At 47.4% G+C, this 18584-nt stretch overlaps 1 protein-coding gene across 7 annotated transcripts in view; it reads left to right on the plus strand.

The window, feature by feature from the left end:
- Positions 1-232: 232 nt before the first annotated feature.
- Positions 233-18584, plus strand: part of LOC140394042 (carbohydrate sulfotransferase 12-like) — an 82814-nt gene continuing 64462 nt past the window's right edge. For 3 of the 7 annotated variants that reach the window (XR_011935808.1, XR_011935809.1, XM_072480827.1), the window contains exons 1-2: positions 318-474; positions 13235-13372. The gene's annotated coding sequence lies outside the window, so the exon portion shown is untranslated. The other 4 variants (XM_072480829.1, XM_072480830.1, XM_072480832.1 and 1 more) reach the window with 4 other exon arrangements.

An 18584-nucleotide genomic window follows, 5' to 3' on the forward strand; every position in this document is an offset into this window, starting at 1 on the left:
TGTGGTGCTCGCCTCAATGTAAACACCGAAAGGTCATCCTTCTTATCCTATTGACTGCTTTACAGCTATAACTTACCAGACTGAACTGACCGTACTTTCCAATTACCACCACGCCTGGCGCCTACTTCGACGGCACCGCGCAAGCACAGCAATTGCGCCAGAGCGCACGGCACCGCGCAGGCGCCGGGCGGCTGGCTCCGAGCCGACGGCACCGCACGTGACCTGGTGGCCTGTTCTCGCGAGAAGAGGCAGGGGCCGCGATGTGGCCGCGTTGCCTGGTAATAGCAGCTCGAGCCGGGGAGCAGCGGCGGGTAAGAGACTATGTGAGGTAGAACCGGGTGGAGCCATTCCCCGGGGTGGTATTCCGAAGAGTGAAGCCCGGACGGGGAGCCCCTGACTGCAGAAAGTGAGAGCGGTGTGGATGGAGCGAGGTGAAGGCTCTCTCCATCACCGCGGGAGGACCGTGACATCCAGGTAGAGGGGACATTCCCGCCAGGACAGAGAGGACATTGTGAGAGTGACCGTCTCAGGGATGGCATTTGCTGAATGCGACCCACGTTGCCCCTGCTCCGTGGCAGGGGAAAGCAGCGGGCACTCCCAATCTGCACACCATGCCGAGAGTCCCGCGGCACATCTTTGCTGTTGCTCCAGACCACAGCCCCTGTGTCCTGTCTGAATTAAAACACGGAAAGTGTTGGAAATGCACTGTCGGACTGGCAGCCTCTGTGCAGAGATAAACTGAATTGATGTTTCCTGTCCAATGTGGCACCTACTCGAAACATTAACTCTGAGTTTTCTCTCCACAGAAACTCGCCAGAAGGAAGTGGTGGTAAAACTCGGGGAAATAAGTGATACTAGTCTTGCTTACCTTAAAATGGAATTCCTGTTCGGACCGGTCCTTTCCCAATTTTTACAACCCCCCCCCCCCCCCCCCCCCGATCGATTGCGTTTTTCCAGCACTTTTGTTTTTATTTCTCATTTCCAGCATCTGGTGAATTTTGCTTTATTCTCCCTCTTTCCTGTCATCCTGACAAGAACAACTTTTCTCCTTGGTGCAGGGATCAATGAATAGGGGACATAGAATTAAAGTTAGGGACAGGAAGTTTAGAGGGGATGTGAGGAAAACTTTTTTCACTGGGTGGGGGGGGGTTGGGGGGGCGAGTGAGAATCTGGAGAGGCAGCACGGTAGCCTTGTGGATAGCACAATTGCTTCACAGCTCCAGGGTCCCAGGTTCGATTCCGGCTTGGGTCACTGTCTGTGCGGAGTCTGCACATCCTCCCCGTGTGTGCGTGGGTTTCCTCCGGGTGCTCCGGTTTCCTCCCACAGTCCAAAGATGTGCAGGTGAAACAGGTATAATCAGACAAAGTTTCAAGAGCTTTCCAAGAGCCGGTGCAGACTCGATGGGCCAAATGGCCTCCTTCTGCACTGTAAATTCTATGAAACTCACTGCCTGAAAGGGTGGTGGAGGCAGAGACCCTCATAACACGGGAGAACAGTGGTTAGCACTGCTGTTTCATAGCACCAGGGACCTGGGTTCGAAGATTTATTATAACATTTAAGAAGTATTTAAATGTACACTTGTGATGCCAAGGTGTACAAGGCTATGGACCAAGTGCTGGAAAATTGGATATTCCTGATCGGTGCAGACGCCCTCAATGACGTGTCATTACTCCACTTTCTGGACCCCAAATCCTGACACCAACCTTCATTGTTCCCTCAGCTTCCTATTCTCCTTTAACCCTTCACCATCGTCACCATCAAGTCACACCAGGCTGCTTCCTTATGAGCAACAGCTGTCTCATCTTGCTCTAAATTTATATGAAATAGGAGCAGCAGTAAGCCAGTCTGTCTTGAGCCCATTCTGTTATCTAATAAGATTGTGCTTGACCTGCTTGTGGCCTTAACTCTACCTTCCTGCCGCTCCCCACAGCCATGATTATCTTGTTAATCAAGATTCTGTCTAACTCGGCCTCTTTGGGAAGCGAGCTCCAAAGGCAAGTGACCCCCTGAGAGAAGTTGTTTCTCCTCACCCCTTATTCTTTTCGAATAAGACAACTGTTGCTAACTTTTGGTTGGCTCTTAATTCGTAATTTGCTCTGTTTGTTTAACCTTTGCTCTAGAGTCGCCAGGTATCTTTATGATACCGCCATGAGGTTCAAGTTCAAGTACTCAACACCAATTAGTAAGATTCAAATCAAAACGCATTTATTGTATACAGTAAGTCACTACTTATGCATATAACTCTACTTTCTAGACTATTTCTATCTCTAAAAGGCCTATACTTAGCTTCGGAATTAGCCCACCAGGTCAGGGGAACAAATGGCCTTTCGTTCAGGTTCTGAGTCTGCAGGATTCAAAAGCTGGTATGGACTTGTAGCTAGGAGCGCCTATCTCACAGCGAGCGTTGACTGGAGACTTACTTGGTTGATGTGGCCGCTTGGGCAGTTCACTCTCGGGTTGATTCGCGTTGTTGAGTGACCCTGCCAAGAAGACCGATTTGAACTTGGGGGCTTTACTTTATAGTCCCCAGGGGCTTCCCGCCCTTCGGGGCGGACCCCGTACCTGGTTCCAAATGATTGGACTGCGTCCCGATCACTTGGATCGATTTCCCCAATACTGGAGCTGTTCCCTGATCGCTGGGCGGTCCCTAAATGTCCGTTGGCCTTCCTTTGTCTTGGCTCCTGCTGGCGCCGAGGAGTCTGGCTTGGCCTTATTCACCTGAAGTGTTTCAATTGTGCCTGGGAATCGCTCATTACTATGCAGATGGCTGCCGGTTTCAGTGCTGTCTGGTTTTTGCAAGTTCCAATACACAGGATTTCTGCACTTGCTTGTTTTTGCCTGTGTTGTCTGAATTTCCCTTTAATCTTTGCGGTTCTCCATTTTAAGTCGGGAAGTGGCCAACTCAGGTGGCTACACAACCCATTCATCCCAGGAATTAGCCAGATGAACTGCTTCCAATGTAAGCATATCCCTCCTTAAGTAAGGAGACTAGAACTGTACACATTACTCCAGGTGCCGTCTCACCAATGCCTTGGACAGTTATAGCTGGACTTCCCATGTTTTTACACTCCACCCCCTTGTAATAAAGGCCAACCTTCCATTTGCTGTATCTGGGTGAAGACATTTTGTGATTCATGTACAAGGACACTCTGACCTGCAGTCCCTCTTCATTTAAATACTGTTATGCTTTTCTATTCTTTTAGCTAAATTGGCCAACCTTACATTGTCCCATGTTAACGGATGTTTTTCAAATTGACAGGCAGTGACTAGTGGGGTACCACAGGGATTGTCCCATGTTAACGGATGTTTTTCAAATTGACGGGCAGTGACTAGTGGGGTACCACAGGGATCGGTGCTAGGACCCCAGCTATTCACAATATATATTTATATGAGGGAACAAAACGTAATATCTCCAAATTTGCAGATGACACCATTAAGTGAGTGAGCAAATGAATGGCTGATGCAGTATAATGTGGATACATGCGAAGTTATCCACTTTGGCAGCAAAAATGAGAAGGCAGACTATTATCTCAATGGCCATAAATTAGGAGCGGGGGATATGCAATGAAACTTGGGCCTCCTTGTACACCAGTCACTGACGGTAAGCATACAATACAGCAGGTGGTAACGAAGGCAAATGGTATGTTGTCCTTCAGATTGAGTGAATTCGAGTACAGGAGCAGGGATATCTTGCTGCAATTATACAGGGCCATGGTGAGGCCATACTTGGAATATTGTGTGCAGTTTTGGTCTCCTTATCTGAAGAAGGCTGTTCTTGCTCTGGAGGGAGTGCAGCATAGGTTTACCAGACTGATGCCTGGTATGGCGTGACTGATGTATGAGGTGATATTGAATTAGTATTCCCTGGAGCTCCGAAGAATGAGGAGGGATCTCATTAAACCTACAAAATCCTAACCGGACTTGACAGGGTAGATACAGGAAGGATATTCCCAATGGTGAGTGTATCCAGAACCACGGTCCACAGTCTGAGGATGGACCAGGAGTAGATCATTTAGGACAGAGATGAGGAGAAATTTCTTCCCCCAGAGTGGTGAGCCTTTGGAATACGTTACGACATGAAGTAGTTGAGGCCAAAACATTGCATGTTTCTAAGAAGCGGTTAGATGTAGATGAAGGGGATCAAAGGATATGCAAGGGGAGGGGGGGGGGGGGGGGGGATTAGGCGACTGAGTTGGATGATCAGCCATAATGAATGGAGGAGTAGGCTCAAAAGGGCCGTATGGCCTCCCATTGCTCCTATTGTCTATGTTCCTATGTACTGATTCTGCTAAATGTTTGCCCATCCTTTTGCCAACCTTTCTGTTGTGTGTATCCACTGGAAGTAACTCTTGCTAGCCTTCTCCCCCTTCCATTGACTCAGAACAGTGCTGATCCTGTGAATTATTCCAGCTGATCATCTATCACTGCTGTTCTCTGCATTTGCTTCCAGATTGTTTATTCACTTGAGTACAAGAACCTCTCCAATAAAGTTGTCTTCCCTGCCACAACACAGGAATGGCCTTTATTGATATCTTGCAATTCTATGTTACCGTGTTGCACTAGCCCTTCTCGCCTTTCTTGACCTGTCTCCAATCTTTGACATGGTTGACTACACTCTTCAGTGCCTCTCCTACGTTGTCCAGCTGAGTGAGTCTACCCTCGCCTTACTCCATTTTTATCTGGCAAGACATAATTGGAGAATCTCTATCCTGTCTCACACCATTACCTCTGGAATATTTCAAGGATCTATTCTCCTCCCCTCCTATTTCTGTTCATCTGAAAGCAGATTCCACATGCATGCTGATGATACCCAGTTGGACCTCGTCACCACTCTGTCAACCTTTCCACTGCCTGTCATTTGCCACGCTGCTTGTCCAATATCCAGTCTTGGCGCAGCAGAAATCTGCTCTTGTTATTATCATGAAGACTGAAGACATTGTCTTTAGCCACACATTGTGTTCCCTGGCCACCAATTCTGTCTCCCTCCCTGGTAACTTTTTGAATCAACTGTTTGCGACCTCTGCGGCTGTCATGGGACTGTCCCTTTATGAAATATTTTTATCTTATCACATGACTTCAGTAATGTGTGCCGGTGGAGCTGGGTTGTGGCTCTGGGAGTTGGTTTTACTTTTGCTTTGGGCTGGTTTGGAAGTTTTTGCTTTCGTTTTCACATTTTAGCTGCTGTACTCAGACAGAGAAGCATCTTGGCCTGTCTCTCTCTCTCTTCATTTTAAAAGCTGTTACCAGACTGCTTGATAACTTAAAATAAATAATTGTTTTCTGGAAGGAATTCAAACCTGCTGTTTTGGAAAGGAAACCAGAGTATCAATACCAAGTCTTGAGTGCTGTGTGCTGGGCCACTCCTTTGAAAAGGGGGTACTGTGTTTCTACTTGGATCTTGTTATTAAATTGGAACAATTAAGGGGGATTCATTAAGGGTTACAAATAGATTACTGTAGCTGTGTGGGGTATTTATATTTGTACTTGATAAAAATGCTTACTGTGCGTGTTTATAAAAATGTTAACTAAATTCGTAGAATCAAGCTTGTTTTTTGATTAAAAGCGCCTAAGACTTGCGTTGAATAACACCTGAAGGGCAGGCTCTTGTGCTCATCGTAACCAAAATCAATAAACAGTTGTAGGTCAGGTGAACTCCATGATATACTTTGGAGTTTTCTAAACCCTGGCCCATAACAGCAGCAAATTTAACTGAGGTGAATTTCTAGTGCTATATCTTCTGCAGTGCTCCTGCCTTAATCCATCTGCTGATGAAACCCTCACGCATCCCTATACTTCTCTTCTTCCATACTTTGTAAACTTCCGAGGTCATTCAAAACACAGCTGCCAACGTCCACTTCACACCAACATCCCGTTCTTCTGTTTCAGCTGAGCCCACTGCCCGACAGTGCCTTCCAGTGCAGCAAGACCTCAAATTCAAATTCTTATGCTCCTGTTCAAATCCCTCTTGTGACTCACTTCTTTCTCTCTAACTGTCTGATCTCCAGCCCAGTAACCCTGCAAGAACTCTCCATTCCCCTAATTACCTTTGTTTGCTCTGACACTTTCAATTGTCCAGTCCCTAAGCTCTGGAGTCCATTTGTCAGTGATGCAAGAGATTGAAAGGACAGAAGTTGAGGTGCTATTCTTCAGGTGCACAGTGATTATTATCAGCATTATTCAACCATATAAGATTAGTGATAGACTAATTTCCCTTTAAGCCTTATTTCTAGGAGTGCAGAATTCAAACCTAGTGAAATTATGTTAAACTTGTGTAGGATCGTGGCCAAACCACACTCGGTTATGTTTATCACAATATAAAATAAGTGCAAAAATGACTTACAAGGATAGTATCAGAACTGAGAGATCACAGCTATTGCCAAAGATTAAACAAATTGGGGCATTTTTCTTCAAATACTTAGAGGAGCACCTGATAAAGATTTTGAAATTCTGAATAGATTGGACTGAGCACTTGTGGGAAGCATGTTTCTACTTGTGGTAGAACCTAAAGCTAGAGACCATAAATACAAAATAATGATTTCTAAATGCGAGAGAGGGTGAATTTCTTTTGTGGAAGGTGCCACTACCACAGGAAGTGGCTTGAGGAAAATAGCTGAAGTGCTTTTGAAAGGAAATGAGCAGAATCTGTAAGAGAAAACGGAACATACGTATATGCTGAAAGGACAAAATAAGCTGCTGAAAGGCTGAAGAAAGCTTGACTGAATAGGAAGAGTCGTGTGGAGTATAAATATTCAGCATAGACTAGTTGGTCTGAATTGCCTTTTCTGTCCTTTTATTCGATGGCTAGATTTTGGGTAAGTAATAACTGGAGCTAACAGCACTCGTTATTGATATAGTGTAAATCAGGCAGCAGTGTTGCAATCAGAGATACTCTTCTGCTCCTCCTCGAGATGCATTATAACTGTCCTTGCCAATGGACTCAGCTCTGAAATAAATACGCCAATAAGGTTCCTTACTCATTAATTCATCGCTAAAAGGGGCAGATAAATTTAGGATTAATTTGGCACAGTGGTTAGCACTGCTGCATCAGCATCAGGGACCTGGGTTTGATTTTGGCCTTTTTTGCACATTCTCCCTGTGCCTGCGTGGGTTTCATCCGGGTGCTCCGGTTTCCCCCCACAGTCCAAAGATGTGCAGGTTAGGTGGGTTGACTATGATCATTGCGTGGGTTTACGGGGATAGGGCAAAAGAGTGGGCCTGGGTAGAGTGCTCTTCCGGAGGATTGGTTGCAGACTTGATGGGCCTCCTTCTGCACGGTAAGGATTCAATGGATTCAGGAGTAAGCGAATTTGGAATTGCATAAAAAACTTTGGCTCTGAAACTTTACTTTTATAAGTGAAGGTTCTCGTTCCTTCAGACTTTTTTGGAAATATTTTTATTATAACTTTTGACAATTTTTATTCAAAGCACATAAAAGCACAGAATAATTAAACAGTAAGAATCCACCACCCACTTCCCTCTGCCACACTATAACCTCACCACTAACACCCCCCCCCCCCAAACCACCCTATTTCCCCCCCCCCCCCCCCCCCAAAGTGACCAGTTTAAAAAATAAATAAATTTAGAGTTCCCAATTCATTTTCTTCAATTGAGCAGCAATTTAGCGTGGCCAATTCACCTACCCTGCACATAAGAACATAAGAACTAGGAACAGGAGTAGGCCATCTGGCCCCTCGAGCCTGCTCCGCCACTTAATGAGATCATGGCTGATCTTTGGGGACTCAGCTCCACTCTCCGGCCCGTACACCATATCCCCGAATCCCTTTATTCTTTAGAAAGGCATCTATCTTTTTCTTAAAAACGTTTAAAGAAGGAGCCTCAATTGCTTCACTGGGCAAGGAATTCCAGAGATTCACAACCCTTTGGGTGAAGAAGTTCCCCCTACACTCCGTCCTAAATCTACCTCCCCTTATTTTGAGGCTATGCCCCCTAGTTCTGCTTTCCCCGACCAGTGGAAACAACCTGCCCGCATCTATCCTATCTATTCCCTTCATAATTTTATATGTCTCAATAAGATTGCCCTTAGTGTTGGGTGGGGTTACTGGGTTATGGGGATAGGGTGGAGGTGTAGACCTTGGGTAGGGTGCTCTTTCCAAGAGCTGGTGCAGACTCGATGGGCCGAATGGCCCCTTCTGCACTGTAAATTCTATGATAAGATCCCCCCGCATCCTTCTAAACATCTTTGAATTGTGGGGGTGAAACCCACGCAAACACGGGGAGAATGTGCAAACTCCACACGGACAGTGACTCAGAGCCGGGATCGAACCTGGGACCTCAGCGCCGTGAGGCAGGAATGCGTGACCAGCTCTTTATAGTACATTATAAACGCTGCCATCTACGGTAAAACCCATCCACCGACTCTCTCATGGTAAACATGACCTTCTCGAGGTGCAAAAACGGCAAGGCACCGAGCAGTGCATGAGGCACTTTGCAGTGTAGTCGACCTCCAGCCCAAGAGGATCCGTGTCTTTGTCACAAGCGAGACAGAGGACCAGGTCATCTGCCCCTGTCCGAACCTCTGGCACATCCGAAACCCCCAAAATCATCACCAGGCAGCAACGCTCCATCCCAATGCCCAGGATTGGCGACATAGTATCAAAAAAGGACCTCCAGAAACCCATCAGCTTTCAGCACGACTAGAGCATGTGGGTGTGATGCGCTGTCCCCCTCGAACACCAATCACATCTATCTCCATCCGTTCAAAAAACCGACTCTAACCTTTGTGAGATGTGGTTGAAACACTACCTTTGGCTGAATGAGACTCAGCCTTGCACATGACGAGGTCGCGTTCACCTTCCTCAGTGTCTCGCTCCAAACCTCCTCTTCTAAGATTGGCCCCAGCTCATCTGCCCACTTTGCCTTCACGCCCTCAACCGAGCATGTCTCCTCCCTCGCTATCCGTTGAGCAGGATAAAATCTGCTTCAGCTAGGTAGAAGGGTGGTTCACCGGGAAGGATGCAAAGTACCTTTTGACTCGGCTACGCACCTGGAGATACCTGAACCCATCAGTATCTGTAAGTCATTATTTCCCCTTCGGTTTCCCCAGGCTAGCAAACTGACCGTCTAAAAATAAATCTCACACCTTCTTCAACTCCTTTTCCTTCCACTCTCTATACTTCACATCCGATCTAGCAGGCTCGAATAACTAGTTTGCACAGATGGGAGCTAGCCTCGAGGCAGCCTTCAAAGTGAAATGTTGACGGAGTTGCCTCCAAATTTTTAACGTGGCTACTACCACTGGGTTAGTAGAGTGTTTCTTTGGCACCACTGAGAGCAACACCATTGGCAATGCTTCCAGGCTTTCCCCACTCACAGACTCTTCTTCCACCCGGACCCACAGCTCGTCCGAAGCCCCGCACCACTCTCATACTTTTTCAGCATTGGCCGCCCAACAGTAACATTGAAGGTTTGGCCAAGCCAAGCCCACTGCTTGTATCCCCCTCTGGAGCACCATCCTGATCCTCGGGCCCTTACCTGCCAAAATAAACCCAGTCACAAGCTGGTCGATCTCTCTGAAGAACACCTTGAGCAGGAACAGAGGGAGGCACTGAAAAATAACAACCTGAGCAAGATATTCACCTTAACCAATTGCACTCAGCCAGCTGGGGATTGGGTGACTGTCCCACCTTTGCAGATCTGTCTTAACCTTCCCTATCAGATTTGTGCAGTTCAACGCACAATAACACAGTGGCGTCACAGTGCCAGGGACCCGGGTTCGATTCCTGGCTTGGGTCACTGTCTGTGTGAAGTCTGCATGTTCTCTCTGTGTCTGTGTGGGTTTCCTCCGGGCACTCCGGTTTCCTCCCACAAGTCCCGTAAGACGTGCTTGTTGGGTAAATTGGACATTTTGAATTCTCACTCGGTGTATCTGATCAGGCGCCAGAGTGTGACAACTAGGGGATTTTCACAGTAACTTCATTGCAGTTTAACGTAGGCGTACTTGTGACATTAATAAAAATTATTTATTCTTAACCTTCAGAGCTTCCACAGTCCCTTGCTATCTGGACCCCCTAAATACCGAAAATGACTTCCTGTTAGCTGGAACGGCAATCCACCAAGCCTCCATTCTCCGCCCCGTACCCCAACCACCAGGTATTCGCTCTTTCCTATATTTAGCTTAGCCAGAAAATACCCCCAAAGTGCTGCAAGGTCCCCATATAGTTTCCCATTGACTCCTCTGGATCCCTAACGTGTAACAGCAAATTGTCAGTGTATAGCGAGACCCAATGCTCCACCCCACCTCTAACTATTCCTTCCCAAGCTTTCAAAGCCCTCAGCCCCATAGCTAATGGCTCTATTGCCAATGCAAATAACAAAGAGGACATTGGATATCCCTGCCTGGTGCCCCTGTATAAACAAAAAGGCTCAGAAGTAACTTTGTTATTGCAAACACTGGCAAATGGTACCGCATACAACAACCGCACTCATGCTACGAAGCCCAGTCCGAATTCACATTTCTCTGGTACCTCGAACAGATAGTCCCACTCTACCCGGTCGAACGCTTTCTCCGTGTTCACAAATGAAATTATGATCTCCGAAACCCGGCCCTCCCCTGAGGTAAGCACCCAGTTCAACAGCCGCCTCCTGTTTGCTGTCAACCTCCGCCCCTTTGCAAAACCCTGTTTGGTCTTTCCCCACCACCTCTGGAAGACGAGACTTCAGTCTTAATGCCAACACCTTAGCTAGAAGCTTCGCATCCATATTCAAAAATATTTTTTTTCTTTTTTTTAAAACTTAAAGCACCCCAATTCATTTTTTCCAATAAAGGGGAAATTTAGCATGGCCAGTCTGCCTACCCTGCACATCTTTGGGTTGTGGGGGTGAGACACGCAGAGAATGTGCAAACTCCACACGGACAGTGACCTCGGGCCGGGATCGATCCCGGGTCCTCGGCGCTGTGAGGCAGCAGTGCTAACCGCTGCGCCACCGTGCTGCCCCTTCGCATCCACATTTAACAGAGAGCGGACAATGTGACCCACAGTCTGCGGTTTCTTTGTCCTTTTTCAGGAGCAGGGAAATAACACCTGCCCCAGCATCTGTGGCAGAGCACCTCTCTCCAAGGAGTTCCTGAACATCTCAACAACAAAGGGGCTAGTTGGTCTAAAACTCTTAATAGGATTCCACAGAAAATCCATCGGGCCCTGGTGTCTACCCGTTTGAACCAATTTCAGCGCCTTCTTGATCTCTTCCAACTCCAACGGCGCTTCTAGTTCTTCTCGTAACTCCTCCCCCACCTTGGGGAAACTCCAACTACCCCAGGAACTCCACCATATCCCTCCCATCCCGAGGCAATTCAGAACTGAAGGCCTTAAAAATCTCATGCACCTTCTCCTGAACCGAGACCAGTCCCCCATCCTGAGTCCTAATCTTGACAATCTCCCTCTCTGGCCCCCCCCCCCCCCCCTGGTACTCCTTGAGTATGCTGATTTTGAGGGGGTGGAGCATCTGAAAAAGAGCCGCCGCCCCCACATTTCGGCATAAAAATGGATTCTCTGGCCAATCGCCGAACACGATTTCACCGTCGGCAATGGGAGAATCCCGCCCATAATTTCTCCCCTAATTACTACCTTCAGTGCCTCCCATAATATCGAAGGTGAGACCTCCTCATTAACATTGTTCAAAATGTCATCCTGGATAGCACCTGAGATCCTTGCGCAGATCCCTAGGTCAGTGGCAACAGACTACATCTTCCTGGAGAAACATCACGCGGCCACCAGACTCTTTAATTGAGCATAAACCTGTGCTCTTTTGACTGGGCCCCCTCGGGCCTCGTGTTTTCCAGTGACCACTGTTCCCATCGCTTCGCCAATGATTCCCAATCCACCTCCCACACCTAGACCTATAGAGACTAACCTAACTGGCCCATCAAGTCGCAGCCCCAACCTCCACTTGACTTCTGTTCACTAGCCTATTTTCTAGTGGTAGCACTATGCCCCTCCTCCCCCACGCTGCCTTACCTCTTCCTTAATCACCCACCGCCTTTGCTCCTGCCCCAAGCTCGTCCCTCCATCTGCTCTTCATTCCCACCCACATTAAAGCAAACCCTAAACTCAGGGACCCCCCCCCCCCCCCCCCCACAATCCCCTACCAACTACTAAACCCATGTACAAGAGTAAACATGAAAAAAGAGCAGAACATAACCCCAACCCAACTCATATCAACATAAACCTGAAGAGTAAAACCCCAACCAGCCATCAGCCCACTTGCATCCCTCAAACCATGTCCATGATCTTTAAATCCTCCGCCTGCTCCGGAGTTTCGAAATGAAAGTACTTCCAGTCAGACGTGACTCAGCTTTGCAGGGTGTACTTCCCCAAATCTCACTCCCCGATTGTCCAAGACCGTCTTCACCTTATTGAGGGCCGCCCGTTGCCTCATCAGTTCCACTCCAATATCTTGGTGAATTCTCACCATGTTACCATCCCTCAATGTTCCGGCATTTCTTGGCCCAATCCAGGACTCGCTCCTTCCTCTGGAAACTAGAACCGAATGATCGCTGCACGTGGTGGCTCATTTGGTCATGGCTTCTGCCTCAAGGTTTGGCGTGCCTTGTCCAGCTCTGGCGCAGCAAATACCACCTCGCTGCTCATCAGCTGAGAGAACTTTACAGAGAAGTACTTGGTCGGACTTAAGCCCTTGACTCCCTGCGGCAGACCAACCAGCCTCAGGTTCATGCGCTGGACCTGTTCTCCATATCATCAAGTTTCGCCTTGAGGCCCTTATTTCTGTCACCAACAATCGCCATTTGTGCTTCCAGCAACATGAGTCAATCCTCGTAGTGAGATGAAGCCTCCCCGTCTTTCAACCTCTGAGCCTACTCGCCTACTGCCTTAGCCATCTTCCCCAGCTGCTCCTTGACTGCGCCCAGAGCCTCCTCCACCATAACTTTAAATTATACCCTAATCTCCGGGCCATACTTCAGGAATTGCTTGTCCATCTCCCCACCATAATTCTCATGTTCTTTTGCCATCATTTCCGCCACCAAATTGAGAGTGATGGACGCGGCTGCTTCCCCAAAAAATTCACAAAAGGGCAGGAAAGCCCTTAGAATCGGGACCTGCACAGCAGCCAATTAAAGTGCGGTTGGCTGTTACATGTCGCTGCGCCAGAAGTCCTGTTCCTTTAGACTTAAGTGTAGATTGAGTAAAAACATATTTTTCTCCTTGTCTCTTTTAAAAAAAATTTAAAGTACCCAATTATTTTTTTCCAATGTAGGGGCAATTTAGCGTGACCAATTCACCTACCTGCACATCTTTGGGTTGTGAGTGTGCGATCCACCAGACACGGGGAGAATGTGCAAACTCCACACGGACAGTGACCCGGGGCTGGGATCGCACCCGGATCCACAGTGCTGTGAGTTCTGCCTTGTGTCTTAATACCAACTGTTTTTTGCAGGTTTTTATTTTGCTTTCTATACATGATTTAAATCTAGTATACTTCCTGCTTTATATATCCTGGTTTAGATTTTGTGTATCTCAGTTAGGATTCTTCAGTCTGGGTGAAGAGCCTTGCTGTTCATTACTCTTCACAGGCACACACACGTCACAGATCTCCTATAGAGGCTGCAGTGTTGGATCAGATGTTAGGATAGAGGTGGTCTTTGCACATTAGCCACGGAAGCTTTGTGGGCAGCTTTCATCAGGGTGAACAGAAAGCAAGTTTTCTGTTCACCCAGGATATGTAATTTTATATTTAAAAACTTTATAAAGAAAAACATTAGTCCAAAATGCTATTCATAAAAAAAACAAGCATAGATGTGTTAGACTTTGCTTTTAGCAGCTACATAAAAATGATAGTTTACCAATTTCCTACTTATGCCACACATTTTTAAATTTAGAAATAATTAACTATTACTGTGGTGGAAGTAATTTTGATTTCCCCAACACCTCAACATTTGAGAAATAATATTTAAAGATATGTAATGGTGATATTCATATTTTTATGACTGTCTCCATGCAGCTTACATCCATCTTAAAACCAGCTCTGTTATGAAGTTCCTTTGAAATGGTCCCACGGCAAAAGAATGTATACAATGGGTGTAGTCCAACAATTTGAACAGTAGAACTATGGTATTAAAAGCAGGTTATATTCTGTGTGGTATTATAGATTGATGATGTAACCTTTTTTATGGCTTCACAATACAAACCCATTTTATTACAGGGCATTTGCCAAAAAACAAACTTCAGGTACTTGAATATTTTAAGAGTGTTCATATAAAGTTTCGGGACAATTTCACTTTGAATAGGTAAACAAGTCAATGGTACAATGGGCTGAAAGCTTTATTTTGATTAAGTTTTTAATCTACTTTTGAACTCTGAACATTCTTTGCCTTTTTCAGTTTGTTTATTTGAAGATTACATCACACATTCCTCCAATATATGTTTCAAATACCCAGTTGGGAGAGGGGGTAGAGGTATTATACATATTCGCCTGGACTACTGTGTACAGTTTTATTTTCCTTATCCAAGGAAGGATTATCTTGTCTTCGAAGGGGAGCAATAAACTAGTTTGATTCCTAGGATTAGAGAGGGCTGTGCTGTGAGAAAAGATTGAATGAAATGGGTTCAAATTCTCTCGTGTTTATGTCACAGAAGAACACCATTTGGTCCACTGTTTCTGTGTCAACTCTTTGCACTCTGAAACTAATTCCATTATCCTGCATCATACCCAGTGCTATGTTTACCTCCATTTCTCCTCAAGTAGAGATGTCAAACTCATTTACATGGCAGGCCTGATCTGACATCCTGGTACTTTGCATGGACCACATTCAGAAGATTATTTGGACAAGGCTGCTGTCACATTGGTCCTAAATGTTTTTGATATCTCTCTCTCTTTCACCAACGCCCCCCTCCCACCCCAGTCTGTAATGAAATAACTATTGGATCAAGTTAAATATGCAAAAAAAGGGTCTTGTTCATATTTTAGGATACTATGGACACAATTTAACAAAAAACGTTCAGAGTGTCATATCAGGCGCGATTTCCTGGGAGATTCCCGACGGCCGCGCCGGTGAGATCGTGGCCCTAATGACACTTATTGCCGAAAATGAACCCCCACGCGCTTCATGCCAGTACTGGTTATCCCGCTTTGTCAGACTCGCGCCCAGTAGCTCCCCGCTAACAAGAGGGAGCTGCCTTTGAATGCAACTCTCCCAGTCAGCACACATGCATGGCACCACACAGACTCGCTCCAAGTTTCTGGGATGGCGACTAGGCCAGACTTCTGTATGCCATGGAGGCGAGACAGGGCATCCTGTTCCCCTGAGGACGAGGCAGTGACAGCGGCCGTCTGTTCGGGCAGCGTGACCACAAGGACCACTGTACAGTGGAGGAAGAAGACCAACAACCTCCACCAAGCTGCAAGGGTAAGTTGACACCGGTCTCCTGATATCAGTTCTGCCTTCCACCCCCTTGATCTCGAGGTTGATCCCCCAATCAGTTGGTGGCTGATACCTCTCCCCTCTCCACATCTGATCAATGCGTTTGTGTCCCAGTACGCACTGGCACCCACCAGCACAACCGCTCCATGTCTGTGTGAGGTACCCAAACATTCCACCTGCTGCAGACCACCCAGATGCATCAAACACGCGACTCACAAAGCCCCCTCTCTATTCCCGCAGGAGAGGTTAGCCCATAATATGCGTGAAAGGGCCCAAACGTTCAGCTGAGTTCCAGATATGAGACTCGTCACCACCTTTAAGGAACGGGCTCTCGCGCTCGTGGGGTTATCTGCGGAGAGAGCAGTCACCGACAGCGAGGCTGGCTTGCACTGTAGACGTGAGGATCCACTGCCCTTTCACCCAGATGACCTGCCTCAAATGAGTTGTTTATGTCAGACAAAATGATCCTTCCCTCTCACTGACCACGTCCATTCTCTCGCAGGATCTCCACCTGATGGGACCGGGCCACCTGGGTTTGCACTCACCCACCACCACCCATGAAAACACCACGGAGGAGAACTCTGAGGAGACCACCATTCAGGCGTCACAGCTATCACCCTCATCTTCCACCAATGCAGAGTCACACACCTCGGTAGTTGACATCAGTGGATAGGCTTCTGGGGCAAAATCTGTTGAGCACCACACAGATGCTGATACACCTCAGGTGGAGGCAGGAACATCTGAGGGAGTCAGCAGTCGGGAGTTCTACTGGACTCAACTGGATCCCAGTCAGATGCTGAGCCTCTGGGCAAGGTTATTCCGGAGCTGATGCAGACACAGATGGCGCTGGTAATGCGCGGCACAGAGGCCAACACTGCTAGGATGGCAATTGCAGTGGAAAGCCTGGAGCACGACATCAGCACCTGAATGGTGGTGTACAAGCCATGGCTCAGTCAGTGTCGGCCATGGTTGAGGGCCTCACCCGTTGAGGGACATGTCCCAGATGCAGGTGGACTTGAGAATATTTTGTTTATTTATTAAACAGTCAACAGTAACAAAGATTTGAAAATCAATTACGTAACGTTCCGCATAGTACACTAACCATTAAACAACAAGGAAACGTCACCATTCCATACTGGTACCAATACAAAGCAATATCAGCTAATTTCCACACACAAAACTCAAACACGCAGTACCACCCCTTGCAGGTCCCTCAAAAGAAACGGAGGATAAGCCTGAGAATGTTTTATCATGTCCAAACGTTTGTCATAGAAATTATCTGTCCATCAATGTGTTACTTATTCCACGTATCAGTACCATTCTCTGTCAAGGAGCCACAGCTTTGCAGTCCCTTCCACACAGCCCAATCTCACCGGAACCAAATCCTGACAACCCATATTCCACTGGTATTCAAGGTACAGTTGAACATCCTTGACTTCCAGCGTGTTTAACCTGTGATGACATGCCAGTTACATACAAAAGTATCAGCGATCTGCAAAAGCATTTCTTCAATGGCATCATCTGGTGGCCCATTTGGATCAATGTCGCACACCAGGTTCTGCAGTGTCTTGCTTCAAACTGGATTACCTTCTGGACTCCTACGTCCCCCAGAGCCTGGGATTCCAGGACCCAGATATCTTAGAAAAAAAATTGTCCTTCTTTCCTGCTATAGAAAAGGAAGGAAACCGCAACAGCAGCCTCCAGGCCACCAGCAGCAACAAGTACAACCTGCAGCTGTGAAGTCTTCTCATATTAACACCACCAATTTCTCATTAGCAATAGGCATCAACTGTGTGCAGCTTGGGGCTGCTCACAGCTTATGCCCAAGACCAGGAATTTGTCCTGGAAGTGATTGGTAGGATAGACAGGCAGCAGCTGTCATGGCCACTGTTAGAGGTATACACAGTATTGGAGGATGGCTTATATGCCCCGAAGATGCTAAACCCCTCACCCCAGCAGCCCAGGGGAGACCTATGACACCCAGCACCTCGACCAGGCCCATTTCTCCACCCCCCCCCCCCCCCCCCCCCTTCACCGAGCATTGGGGCAGCAGCACTACTGCCCCTTGGCTGCATGCCAGGGATTCGAAATGGCTACTCACCACCTAGGTCCCGCTCAGCAGAAATATAATTGTCCTCCTTTCCCGCTACATAAAAGGAAGGAAAGAGCAACAGCAGTCTCCAGTCATTTACAGCCACTAGCAGCAACAAATACAACCTGCAACTGTGAAGTGCTCTCACAGCTAACAGCGCCAATTCCTTATTAGCAATAGCCATCAATTGTGCATCTAGGGACCCCCAACCTATGACACCCAGCACCCCGACCAGGCCCATTCCACCTGGAGCACTGGGGCAGCAGCTCCACTGCACCTTGGCTGCATGCCAGGGATTGGAAATGGCTACTCACCACCTCAGTCCTGCTCCGCAGCGATTACGTCAGCTTCCCATTTTAAAAAAGGAGTGCTAGAAGGTGCCCGCATGATCCCTCGCTGGGGAACCAGTTTAATCCCGGGAGCGGCCATTAGATTGGATTTGCATCTCGCTAATGAAAATGAAGTTGCTCTTAAATGGTGTCAATGCCACGTTTGGGCAGGTTTCTGAACCGCCACCGGGTGCAGGCCGGTTAGATAGCAAACTGATTCGCGTCTGGTGCGGATCCTGATTTAATTTAACCGGCAGGCCCCAGATCTGCGCCGGGCGCAACACATCGCACCCTATAAATTTCTTTACTTAGAATCAAAGTCCTGCAGACAGAAATAAAATGTGATCAAATAACCTACTTTGCTGGTGTTAGTTGGGGGAAAACTGTTCGACCTGGTGACTGGAGGAACAGCCCTCCGGTAGCATGGTGCTAATGTCACTAAACTCGGGGGGGCGCCTCGCGGGCGGGTGCCAGGAGGGTCGCGGAGCCGTCCGTCGCGGCGCTCCCGATCACGTAAATCTGCGCGCAGCAGCTGGCTGTTGGTAAAGCGGCCTTCAAAATGGCCGCGAACATGTTAAAAAAATGCAGCCGCACTGCGCATGCGTGCCAGATCATCGGCGCGCATGCACAGTGTGTCCGCTTTTTTTTTAAAACGGCCGCATCTTTTTGTTTTACAAGTTCGGGGCGGTTTTATTCATTTATTTTATTCATTTAAAAAAAAATTTTTTTTTTTACGAGTACGGTGGGGTTTTATTTGATATAACT

Source organism: Scyliorhinus torazame, chromosome 17 (genome assembly GCF_047496885.1).
Source record: "Scyliorhinus torazame isolate Kashiwa2021f chromosome 17, sScyTor2.1, whole genome shotgun sequence".
NCBI classification, from domain to species: domain Eukaryota; kingdom Metazoa; phylum Chordata; class Chondrichthyes; order Carcharhiniformes; family Scyliorhinidae; genus Scyliorhinus; species Scyliorhinus torazame.